We start from the raw sequence: 12694 nt of genomic DNA, 5'->3' as shown, positions 1-12694 counted from the left end.
AACTCTACACTCTGTTTTTCTCATGTCCATTTTGAATTTTCTGTGAATATACATTTTTGTCCAAAAACTGTAGTTTTTTATCGTTATTTTTTCCACGAACTTGTAACTGCAGGAAAATTTTATAACATCTTTGCCGCTTGGTGATCGGAGAGTGAGCAATCCTTCACAAGACAAATAAATATTGTTTAATTTCTACTAAATCGTACTCAATTTAGGTCTGTACAGAAGCTTGCCCTTTCGCGTATTGAAGAAATTGACTGTATTAGAATGAAAGGTATTCATCAATGTTGAAGAGAATATTTTTTCTTCTAGAATAGAGTGCTGCAAATAAATAATCAAAATACAGACCCCGTTCGATTTTGCCAAACACGACATGGCAGAATTTGCCAAAAATGAACGGTTTTCATGACGTTTTTTCATAGATACTTTCACCAATGAACTAGTTTTAGTTCCAAGTCGTTTGAGGTGTCGCTTGATGAATTGAGGCTGATGACCTAGATACTTGATATTACTACCCGAGTAATTAGAGGCTTAGTACAGCTTAGATCATGATCATTATACATATCACCGGCACAAGTTCCGGTCATGTTCCAGGAACCGTTTTACCGATTTCGGTCATTCGCTTCGGCAACATAAAGAACCAAAATACATTTCTTTTGGAGATGTTGAGCTTAAATTGGTTGAAATAAACAAGAAGACTAAGAAATGTGTTTAGAAATAATCGCTCGTTTTGGCACATCTGTGCCAAAATCGAACCGTGCCAAAAGTAAAACGAGCTCAAATCAAACAGAGCCTCAAAGGGAAATTTAAAACTATTGTAGTCCTACGTCAACTATGCGGTCGTATCCCAGATACCACCCTCCTACTATTTTTTAGTTTATTGCCATCTTCTTTTACCGCGTGTACTCTTTGGCGGTTTTTTCTTCTAAGAGTTTTCGTTGTCGCTCATCCCATAGACCATTTCACGAGACGTTTGTGAACTTGATTCATGAACAAAATTTTGACAGAAAGTTTGGAACCGCTGACATAATGCACGTGAAAGCATCATCAACATCAGCGGGATCCGTGACTCCTGTCAGTTCGTGAAATGGTCTATTGTTTAGGATGCACTAAGAGCAATCCAAACCTGTATAATTGGGTTGTTTAGCTAATTCAAATCGTGCTTTAAAAAGCGAAGGATAATGATAGAATTTTTTTTAAATCACGTTTTACTTAGAAAATTCAGATCTTTCAGATGATAGAAAAAACTGATATAGCTGAACAACCCAATTCATAAAAAAATCGGAACATCCGCAGCACAAACTCAAATAAACAAAAATGGCTGAACAGAATGCAGCACGGCATATACACGAACATTTAATTCAACTTTTGCAGAATTTGAGTTAACGAGTTGAAAAATAGTTTGAGGTAGCAAATGTGAAATAATGTTGGCTAATATCCAAAATGGTAAATTCAATATCCAATGCAATGCAAAATTTCAGCTCAATCGGAATTCAGGAGTATTTGGTCTAAATTTCACTTTCTCGACTTCTGAAGAAAAGCACAGTTTGTAATAGTTTTTTTTTTTTTTTTTGAGCCAAATGTCTTATGCCTTTTTCACACTATAGCAGATATCACGTGATATCGCGTATCTTGAAACATACATACATCTAGTTTTCACGAGTTTGGAGTATGGGATTTGAAATCAAGATGAGCAATATTACATCATGTGAACGGGTTATTAGAAATGTATAAAACGTCGGGGTCGGGTGTTATCCAAAAAATCGAAATTTTGCAAACTGTTCGTGAGGGCTAAACATTGAACACTACTTCTAAATAAAACTGTCAAAGTCCATTGCCACCCCAATATACACCAATCAGTTAGTAATGATTGTATACAATACATATATGTCAAACTTTCGAGGCGGTCTTGTGGTCGGTAATTTATATTCAGTTCGAGGTGCAAATTTGTCTCGTCGTTCTTTTCATCCTCGCTAGGGATGGGCGAACGGCTCACGAGCCGTTCATATAAACCGGTTCTTAGAAAAGCGCGAAAGAACGAACGGCTCACGAAAAAGAACCACGGTTCATTGGGCGCAGCAGAACTGTTTGGTTCGCGCGAACCCGAAGTTTACCGAGACAACACGAACTGTCAACGCTCGTGAATCATTGTGAACCATGAGTCAGTTCAGAGCCGCTCTTGCAAAAGAGCCGTTTCACCCACCCCTAATCCTTGATATATTTCACAACGCATGCGTATTAGCCAAATTTCATACGGGTTTGTCTATTGATGTCGCGTTTACAAAGACAAAAAAATGGTTACTGCGTTAAAAATACTGGAGGGACTTAATTTGGCTGCGGATTGTTCTTTTCCACCCGACGACAAGGTTATCCAGCTTCCCTGATCTACAGAAAACGTCAAAATGGGCAGCGTGCCATTACCGTTCGTGGAAAGCTGGATATTCTGGAACCTTGTGGGGGTGGTGACATACTCATGAAAAAAGTTGTCATGGACGCAGACAATTGTTTGAACCAAAAAAAACATTTGAAATGCGTTTTTCTCGGTTTCATGTCTACTGAACTTTAGTCCATTCTTCAACTATGGTCATCCCGGTGAAAAATTGACACATTCTTCAGATCAGTGTCCGAGTTCCGAGCACACACTTCTTCGGAGAGAAGAAAAAAAATTTGTATACTATCAATATAGAAATTTTCTTCTCTGCAAAAAAAAAGTGTTCTCGGAATTCGGCCGCTGATTACGTTAGCAACAATAAATGCAATCACTATTGTCTTCAATCCGTTTTGCACACATTCATTTTTCAGGCGAAAAAAAAACGATCTTGCCATCCAAAGGATCGATTCAGTAGAAGATCGCGCGCAAAGAAATCGATTCAAAAAATCGATGAATCGACCCGAAAAGATCGATTTTGCAAAAATCGGATCGATCTTGCCCATTGCTAGTTCTGATTCCAATAGTTAATATACCGACTTGGAAAGCTAAAATATACAAGATTTGTATAACATGATAATTTTAGTTACTATTTTCTTATTACTCCGTGCAAATTAAGAAAAAGTTTGAAGATCGAATATCCACATACATTTTTCATATGATTGGTATATTTCCCTAACGCAGACTTCAAAAACATAGACGAAATAATTTCACGCATTCAGTCATTGGCTAGCAATGCCAGCCAATTGGCATCGCATTCATCACCCAACGTAAGCGACAAAGAAAGAAAGCAGAGATGCTTCCACGTGATTGGTTCTTCCCACAATCACCCAAAGTCCCCACACTGAGTGACGCTATAAAAGGACATTCCATGTTGAGAGAAGATCATTCCCTGGTCGACCGTCAAGGCGAACAGTTCGGCTCCCCTTCGATCTGAGTTGGACCCCATCAGTGATAAACTAATTCAGATATCGTTGTTGGAATACAGCCCGAAATTGGACGTGAACGGCACTGGGGACCATTGGAAGACTTGGAAGCCGTTTGGGTGCTGCCGATAGTGTAGTTATAGTGTGTCGTATATCAAGCGTGTGTGCTGAGTAGCGTGTGGGTGTGTGAATAGCGTGTGTGTGTATGTGTGAGTGGCGTGTGCGTGTATGTGTGTGTGTATTTGTAAGTAATGTGTGTGTGAGTGTGTGTATGTGTAAGTAATGAGTGTGTGTATGTGTAAATAATGTGAGTGTGTGCGTGTGTGTATGTGTAAGTAATATGTGTGTATGTGTAAGTAATGTGTGTGTATGTGTAAGTAATGTGTGTGTATCGTGTATGTGTAAGTAATGTGTGTGTATGTGTAAGTAATGTGTGTGTGCGTGTGTGTGCGTGTGTATCTGTGTGTATGTGTGTATCTGTGTGTGTGTCTTTGTTTGTGTGTGTGTCTGTGTTTGTGTGTGTGTCTCACGGAGAAGAAAAAAGATCTATCAAATTAAATATATTCTGAGTTGAAATTCAAACTACAAATATTTCCAATTTAGTATAAAATACAATAACAAGAAGTATAATTTCTGTTTAAAACAACCATATTTTATTGTTTCTTTGGACTAGATATTCCGATTGTGAACTCAGTTATAATTCAATATTATCAACTATATTATTTTTACGTCAAACAGTATCTGCAGAAAAGAAGTCAATCCAAATGTCAATTTGATTGAATCAACAATATGTGTATGCTGAATAATTATTTAGATAGACTTTGATGCCAGATTTTACATGTTTTCATTACATGTGTTTTACATGTTTTCATTACACAGAAAGTTTGTAAATACAAATTTATCCGTATATCTGGCATCACTGTTTGCGTTCTTGTACACAGAGAAAAATAAAATGTTAGTATTGACCTTACACCCATGGTTATCGCAACAATCGCAGAATTTAGTAGTTATTACCATGATAATTGTCACCTTGAAATAGTTCATGGTTGAAAATACCATGACAGTTAAAAAAGCAGTAACCATTCACATTGTCAAAACAACTCAATCGCAGTGGTCATAGCGACCATGTTTTAACTGGTGATCAAAACTATCGATATTTGCATTAGAACTAGTTTACCAGTTAAATTTAACTATTAATGTAGTCTTGCGAACAAGCGTGTAATATTTTTCGAGCTGCAATATATTCTGACAACGTAACCTGAAACTGTCAAAACGCTGTCTGCAAAAATTTTGTCATCATCTCGTAGTTGCTCGAAATCGTGAACAATTTTTTCCTTATCGGTCGGTTTTTCTCTAGATTTAACAGTGTCAGTCACTAGACAAAATATAATCCCTGCTGTGGGCATAAGATTAGGTAACTTCGGTATACCAGGCCAACAGCGAAAGCGCTGATGTTTGCGAGTGAAAAAAGCGGAGAAACACAAGTGAAATCTCTTGCTTTCGGGCAAGGCTGTTAGCGAAATCTACTGATAAGGAACTGCCGGGATTTAACGGAATTGTTCGAACAAGGCCCGAGTAGTGCAGGGGAATGACGTTGGATGCCAGCGTTTTACCATTAGAGCTGGTAACCACCGCTCAGCCACTAGTTTGGTTATCCGGCTTGAATATGCAGCGGAACACTATCCACAAACCGATATGGGATGCGTTCAACAACAGCAAAAAGCCAGAAAGGTACCTAGATTCTTAAAAGCTGATGGTATAAAATTAGTTGTTTTTTGTTTTTTTTTATTTCAGCGAATCTATAGAATATAAGCTTCTTCCACCCAGCCATGAATTTCCTGTATCAACCAAAACACCAATCCTACGAACGGTATCACTCGAAAGGTATTTTGAAACGAAACTAGATGCTGAAACCGCAGAAACATATTTCGCCGGCAAAGACGAAATACACGGCTAGCGGTAGTTTTAATTCAGAAAGGTGCTAGCATACCTCAAGGAGATGATTTTCTTGCTTCCGAGAGGGCATCCTACTTGACCAGCACCTGTTACATTACCGCAAAAATGCTCTTCGTGCTTCCTCACAACGATAATTGGATGAATCACATACTAAGACCACCCTTCTGGAACTTGCACAGTCTTACTATAACCGAATGATGAAGCAAATTCGGTCGCATCGGGAACAGCTTACCGAATTCCACCAAAAGGTTAAGATTCGACACCAATTTAAACTTAGGTCTATTTCCGAGCTTAAATTGGACCAATTGAACGAAGTTCGAATCGTAGACACCACTGCCTCGAAGTCAAAACCATAGCTGGTTTCGTGAGCTACAAAATTTGTCGCCTATTTTTCAAACTCAACGCACCAAAGGATTCAATATCGCACTTCAAGAACCACATCGTCAAATATCGCAACCGAACCGTTCCAAGGAGCTGCTCTTCGAGCACTACGCCTGGCTGAGTGTGCAGTACAGTGCCTTCGGTGAGTTGATTTGCGACGCAGTCAAGAACGGGCTGGCGCCACAAACCCAAATTTTTTTTAAGGGGGGGATTTGTTAGTAGCTTAAGTATTATATGATACTTATAAAGATGATATGATAAATATTAGTAAAATATTAGTAAATAATGAGTATGTGTGTCCAATCACAAATGGTGACTTCTCAACACTGTTAGAAATTTGTAGTTTCAATTGTTAGGATTTGTTTGCTTTCGCAATTAGGACTTATCATTCGTAGGGATTCAAACCTACTTGTACTGAAGTAAACATACAACTAACTTAATTGCTAACTTATTGACTATAAAGAGAGCTTATCGTAGCAATTGAGGATTGCAACGATTTTTGTCGAAAATTGTTAACAATTTTACTTGACATAGCTTCTAATGGTTCAACACCAGTGAGTCTGTGTAATTCGAGTGTACCATACCAAGGAGGACGCTTCAAAATCATTTTCAGAATTTTTATTCTACATCCTTTGAAGCATTTTCTTCCTTGTTAAACAACAACTTGACCAAATCGGTACAGCATAAAGGTACTGCTGGTCTAAAAATTTGTTTATAAATCAGCAGTTTATTCTTAAAAAAAAGTTTAGAATTCCAGTTAATGAGAGGGTATAAACATCTCGTATATTTGATGCACTTTGCTTGTATACTCTCAATGTGCTCTTTGGAAAGGAGTTTTTTATCATAAATTAGTCCCAAGTACTTAACCTTGTCAAACTAAGCTAAGCGCTGAAATAATTTCTTTTATTAATTTGTTTATTCACACCTGCAGGCTTATCCACAAATGCTAACGCAGTGCTGTACAGTGACTATTTCGGTATACGAGTTAATTCGAACATCCTCGTATAAAACCGCGTTAAAACATGACTAATATAATTTGATGGATTTTTTTGTATGCAAAAAATTTCGAAAGTACCTACTTAATTTTTTTTAATGATAATAAAATTATGGTTCAAGTCAAGCCATCAAGCTCTCATTTTAACAAGATGGTCATCTCTAGTCGCTAGATTTTGAATAGCGATAAAAGACACTTGTTGAAGCCGCTTTTTTGGTAATTTGCACTACAGACCTGGATGTCTTTTAAACAAATTGATGCTCATGCAAAAATGCATAACGTAATATTCATCGCTTCGCTTTTGGAGTCAATTATAGTTAACAGATATACTGTCAGGCTTCTTCTACGCGGTTTTTAACAATGTTTTTTAAGCGGATTTTTAATTAACTCGGTTTTTACGCGAATTTTCGAATTACCGCGTTTTTTACGGAGAACATATTCCCCGCGTAAAAGTAACTTGACTGTATTTTCATCTCAACTGCTATCTCCGACTTTACTGGTTATTGCCCTAATAAAAAGTATCTTATTTTTTCCCTGGGCTTGGTGGTTGAGCTCCAATCTTGGGTTCTTAGAGCTTTACAGAAACCTTCAAGATAGAGCCACAAAGTTGTTTCAGCTTTGACAGCCCAAAGGCGCGTGCTTCCGGGTGGCGGATGGGAGCTAAGGGAGATCTTGAGAGTCAGATACCTATGCTGTAGCCTTCCTACTCTGATCTCGGCATTCTCCTATGTGGGGAGGATTCATGACAATATTAATTGTTAATAGTTTTGGTGAATTCTCTTCACACGTGGACCAGACCACATTGTGCAAGCTCTGTTCTCATCTAGAATGTGATAATTACATACTTCTTAATTCTGTGCAGTTGTAGTAGACGTAGTAGTAGAAACAAGAGTCTGTGTTTTAAGGCGAGGTGCACAAAGAGAAAAGCAGTAAACCCAGCAACAATCTGCTAATGTTTTATTTTATTTGAACAGTTCTGCTAATCAGATTTTACTTCGCATGACTTCAAGTTCCACTGGAAGGTGTCATGAACTTTGTGAGAATTAATAAATTTTCAGGTTTGTACTCGCAACGTTTGAGTTCCAATGCCTCACTCGCAATATTGACCACAACTTAAAGACATTTCGTTGAACTACAATTGTGTGTGATTCAAAAAATGCATTCTAAGTACAACACATATTTTGTACGAAATATTAAGGTCGAGATTGTTTTCTTTGCAGCCTCAATTCAACGGTTTTACAAGCGCTTTCGATCTCATTCTTTGCGCATCACGTTTTGGTTTAGTATTTATGTGTCAGTTCTATTCTTTCTTTCGTACAGGTGTTTATTCAGGTGTGTGGTGCGGGGGCGGGACCGATCGACTTCCGATGGGTTTGGGATTGATTTTGGGCCCCGCATGAAGCGGGAGACCTTGGTTCTGGCTTTCTGCCATCAAGTTTAATTTTTTTTTTCACAAATCGGAGCCCTACTCTGATGTATTTGTGTATGTTTATGTGTTTCTTTTTATGTGTTTATGTATGTATGTATGAACTTTTTTTTTCTTCATATATATTGTTACACTAAATCAAATTTTTATCCTTTTTCTTTTTTTCTTTTCTCTTGCCATTTTTTTCTGACCTTTCACACGTTAAAATGAGTACGATATCGGTGAGAGGCAACAATTTATCATTCACAGATTCACACTTAGAAACGGAAACGGATGAATTTCTTCGATAATCGCCAAATGAGGATAGGCAAATAAATTAAAGAGACAACAAAACCAAACATAACCGATCCAAACAAACACCAGAACCAAGGCAGATAAAAAGAAGGAAGTATCACCACAACCAAGTTTGTAGATTTCTTTTTGTTATTATGATTATTATTATTTCCAGCTAAACTGTTTCTCTTCAGTAATCTCATGTTGACATATATTGTTTTTCATATGTTGCGTTTGCGTTCAACACGGGGGAGCTGGCATCGCTGGCGACGTGTGTAGACGCTTTATTTATTGCGTCCGTGGTAATCGCGTTTTATAGAGGTAAAATTGTGGGTAATTGTGGGTGAAAGTGTTTCGAGTGTTATAACAGTGTATTAAAAGTGATTTGGAAGTAAAACGATCTGGAAATTCAAAGTTTTATTGCCGTTTTTTTACAATTTGTCGCCTAGCAAATGGCTGCTTTCAAAGCGCAGTGTTGTGTTGGTGACTTTCCTTTGATACGGTAGTGTGCAAGCACCCAGTCAGAATTTCATGGAACGCGAAACGGACCATCGGACCCATCTCTCTCAAAATTCATGCGGGTTGAACGAAATTCGCTCGAAATACACGATCTCTCGTATTGGTGTGTGCGCTGGACGCTCTATTTCTGTTTTTTCGTCTTTCTCTTTTGGCGCCGGCCCAGTCAGAATTTCATGGAACGCGAATCGGACCATCGGACCCATCTCTCTCAAAATTCATGCGGGTTGAACGAGATTCGCTCGAAATACACGATCTCTCCTATTGGTGTGTGCGCTGGACGCTCTATTTCTGTTTTTTTGTCATTCTCTTTTGGCGCCGGGGCAAAATATATATATATATATATATATATATATATATATATATATATATATATATATATATATATATATATATATATATATATATATATATATATATATATATATATATATATATATATATATATATATATATATATATATATATATATATATATATATATATATATATATATATATATATATATATATATATATATATATATATATATATGTATGTGTGTGTGTGTGTGTGTAAATCGGTTAAGAAGAAAAATAGTACTTGCATAACAAAAGACACAATCATGGGTCACTTTTGGCCTTTAAGATCATTTTGTTTATAAAACCATCAAAATCCATCACAAAAGATATTTTATTGTTGTAAAAGCTTGATAATAAGTTATTTTATTGGGTCGTGATCCATTTTCATGCAAAAGTAATAAAAATAGCCAAAATATGGACTGACCCACCATTGTGCACCGCAAAACGTAACATCACTACAATTATGGGTTACTTCACTTATTGCACCGAGCAGAATAAATGTTTTTAGTAACATTTTCAACATTAAATCATTTCAATTGTATGAATAGGGTTACAATTGAGTTATAAAAAATACCACTGCCAATAAAAATTGCTCAGTTTCGTGATCGTAGTGTCGTCTTCGGCAAAGTTGTAGATTATATTTTTTTTCCGAAGAAAATACCCTGAAAAAAAAATTTTTCTTTCAAAAAATAGTTAGCAGAAAAACAGAAACTAATTAGACTGCTCTATTGGTGATTCGAACAATTTTTAAAGCTAAAACGTTTTCTTTGATTGGCATAGTGTCTTCTGCACAGTTGCAGATAACAATTTGGTCCTTCCAAATATAATAATTAAAAAAAAATCCAAAACATTTTAATTTGTTTTTTATTTCTCCACGATTGAACCAATTTCAGTGTTTAGGTATTTTATTGTATTTTTATAAAAAAAATCGGTATTAAAAAAATGAGCTTTTTTAAATATTTTGTTTGTTTTTCTCTTCCTTTTTTTTCAAACAAAAAATATTATAGTTATATTTTCGGAAAGACAATATTTGCCAAAGACATCATACCTATCAAAAAACCTTTTAAGCGGCTCTAGAAATATTTGTAATTACCAATACCTTCCCAAAATAGCATTTTTAAATAGCTCCCTAAAAATGAGACGTGCTTCAGGAAGTTAACCAATAGCACAAAATTACATCTTTTGCCCATAGAAACAACTATGCAAATTTTCAGCCAAATTGAAAAGGGTCGAATCAATTGGGGACCCGTTCTTGTGGAATTGCTCTTTACAAAAAAATACAGTCACCTATCAGGGAAAGTTAAGTATGCGTTCATCATTTTTACAATAATAAATTAATCTATACTAAAAGGGGTTACTCTCATGTTAAGGAGAAAAAATCGAAATATATTTTTTATTTCTCTTATTTAAAAGGATACGGAATTTCAAAAAATTGCAATTAAAAATATTTGATGTTTTAGACTAGATTATTTTTCCTTTAAAAATCAGAATGGTCTGAGCAGTAAAAAAAGCAAAGCCTTGGTGCTACATTCCGATTCGGAACTCGACCTTCTGTTTATTATACACAGACTTCGCAGCCAACTGTTTCGTGTACGGGACAATTGCGGGGCTAGCGCTACGATCCTACTGACACTAACAGTCTCACCCGAGTCGAGACTCGAACCTACGACGACTGGTTTGTTGGGCCAGCATCGTACCTCGAGACCATCTGGGAGGTGTCTGGAGCAGTAGAACCGATTTAAAGGATGTCTGAGCAGTAGAACCGATTTAAAGTTAATGATGCAAAATCCTTCGTTCAGGTATAGCGTACAGGATTTTTCGTGTTTCTGACAAGTAGTTCTTTCTGTATCATGCTCATTGCGAGGAATGTCGAAAAAATTATATTTTGGTACATGAACTCCAGTGAGTCCAGTTATTAATATTTTCTTTTGAAAAAGAAAGGTAAGATCTCATTATTTAAAAGAAAACTCATTAACTTTTCAACTCTAAAGAAAAAAAAAATACTTTGATCGCGAGCACACAAGTATATATAAACTCTTAAGAACTTTAAATTCAAATCCTTGTTTAGGCGTTTCTATTGAAAACAACAAAAAGTGCATCAGTTCTAGAACATAGCCGGGGCACAGCAGATGAAATGCAGAGTTTTTAAACCTGATTCGAACCAATTTCAGTTTTTTTCATGATACACTTTGATTGATCTCAGTGTTTCTAGATTTCAATGGATTTACTTCTGATGACAAAAAGAATGATCCTGGTTCGAATCACGCTGAAGTTGGTTCACTGATCAAATCGAGCAAACAATTTTTTACTCTTGTAAAAATGCAATATTCTATCAATGACTCAACAAAATACTGCATAGCATACTAATTGAATAATAAGTTTGATAAAAATAAATTCTTTATCGAAAATATTTAGGCTATTTGACTGAAATATAAAAAATGCGTACCACGAGCATCGGTAGTTCGAAGTGGGGAGCTGCATAGCCGCAAGGCTACAAAGTCCGCTTGTTAAGCGGATGCTTTATATTAATTACGAGCAGGATCTGTATGTGGCCGCAGCCAACAGGAAGCTGAGACTTATATCTGGTGTGCTTCAAGCTTCCCAATGCCGAACTTAAGTGAAACGAACCAGCACAAGGGCACCCGAAAAAAAAATAACATAAAAAAAACTTAAAAGTTGCTATAATTGTACATAGTTCATGTTCAGCAATTTTTAGGCATTTTTCATAAATTTAGAAGTCACTGACAATGTCTTCCATAGTAAAATTATTGTCGATGGTAGACAAAAGACGTTGAGACTACTGCAGCTGCTGGGACTATTGCGACTGTTGCTGGAACTGGTACTGACGATGAATTGTTGCCTCTAAGCAGCTCCGTGGAAACTCTTGGAACAACATTACAGCATGGTTCAACAATCAACTGGAAAGTTCAGAAAGCTCCAAAGGGATTGGTGGATTTGCCTCTGCGGGAATGCCAAGGTAAAAATTTAATGTTCCCGTTATGAGAACAGTTGCTTATGTTTTTACTTTATTTTACTTCTTAGATACGAACGATTCAGCGATTGCGACATCGATCGGGCAAACAAGCCAACACAATTGAAAAGCTGCGTACATACACATGTCTTGTGGTTAACAGGAAATGATTCCAATAAATAAACAAAAAGAATAAATCTTAATTTAATTCAATTTAATCTGTTTACGGCATTTTAGATGTTAAAATGATCAAAATAAACAAAAAGAGTAAAAACTCAATTTATTGTGAACTTTTGTTTGATGATTACAATACCCTTTCCGACAAGTCTAGCGTAGTAGTAAAGTTTATTTATTTTGCTTGTTTGGTTCAGCGTTTACCGGTTCGTTTGGTTGTTCTTGCTTCAGACTCTGCGCCACTCTATCTATCCACTCTTGTCATACCTGTCCACTTCTGGGTTGTATGAATAAAGTTATATGCGAAT

At 36.4% G+C, this 12694-nt stretch overlaps 1 long non-coding RNA gene across 2 annotated transcripts; it reads left to right on the top strand.

Moving 5' to 3' along the window:
* The first annotated feature begins 4611 nt into the window (after nt 1–4611).
* LOC129718836 (uncharacterized) lies at nt 4612–12491 on the top strand. 2 transcript variants are annotated; one of them, XR_008727060.1, is made up of 4 exons: nt 4612–5085; nt 5149–5833; nt 12023–12218; nt 12284–12491. It is a non-coding gene; the product is annotated as an uncharacterized LOC129718836 (long non-coding RNA). The 2 variants fall into 2 exon arrangements; XR_008727059.1 differs by having other exon boundaries at nt 12002–12218.
* Nucleotides 12492–12694: the final 203 nt, after the last annotated feature.

The sequence above is a fragment of the Wyeomyia smithii genome, chromosome 1 (assembly GCF_029784165.1).
Source record: "Wyeomyia smithii strain HCP4-BCI-WySm-NY-G18 chromosome 1, ASM2978416v1, whole genome shotgun sequence".
Taxonomy (NCBI): Eukaryota; Metazoa; Arthropoda; class Insecta; order Diptera; family Culicidae; genus Wyeomyia; species Wyeomyia smithii.
Note: the sequence above shows the minus strand (reverse complement) of the source record. Positions and strands in the feature narration are given on the sequence as shown.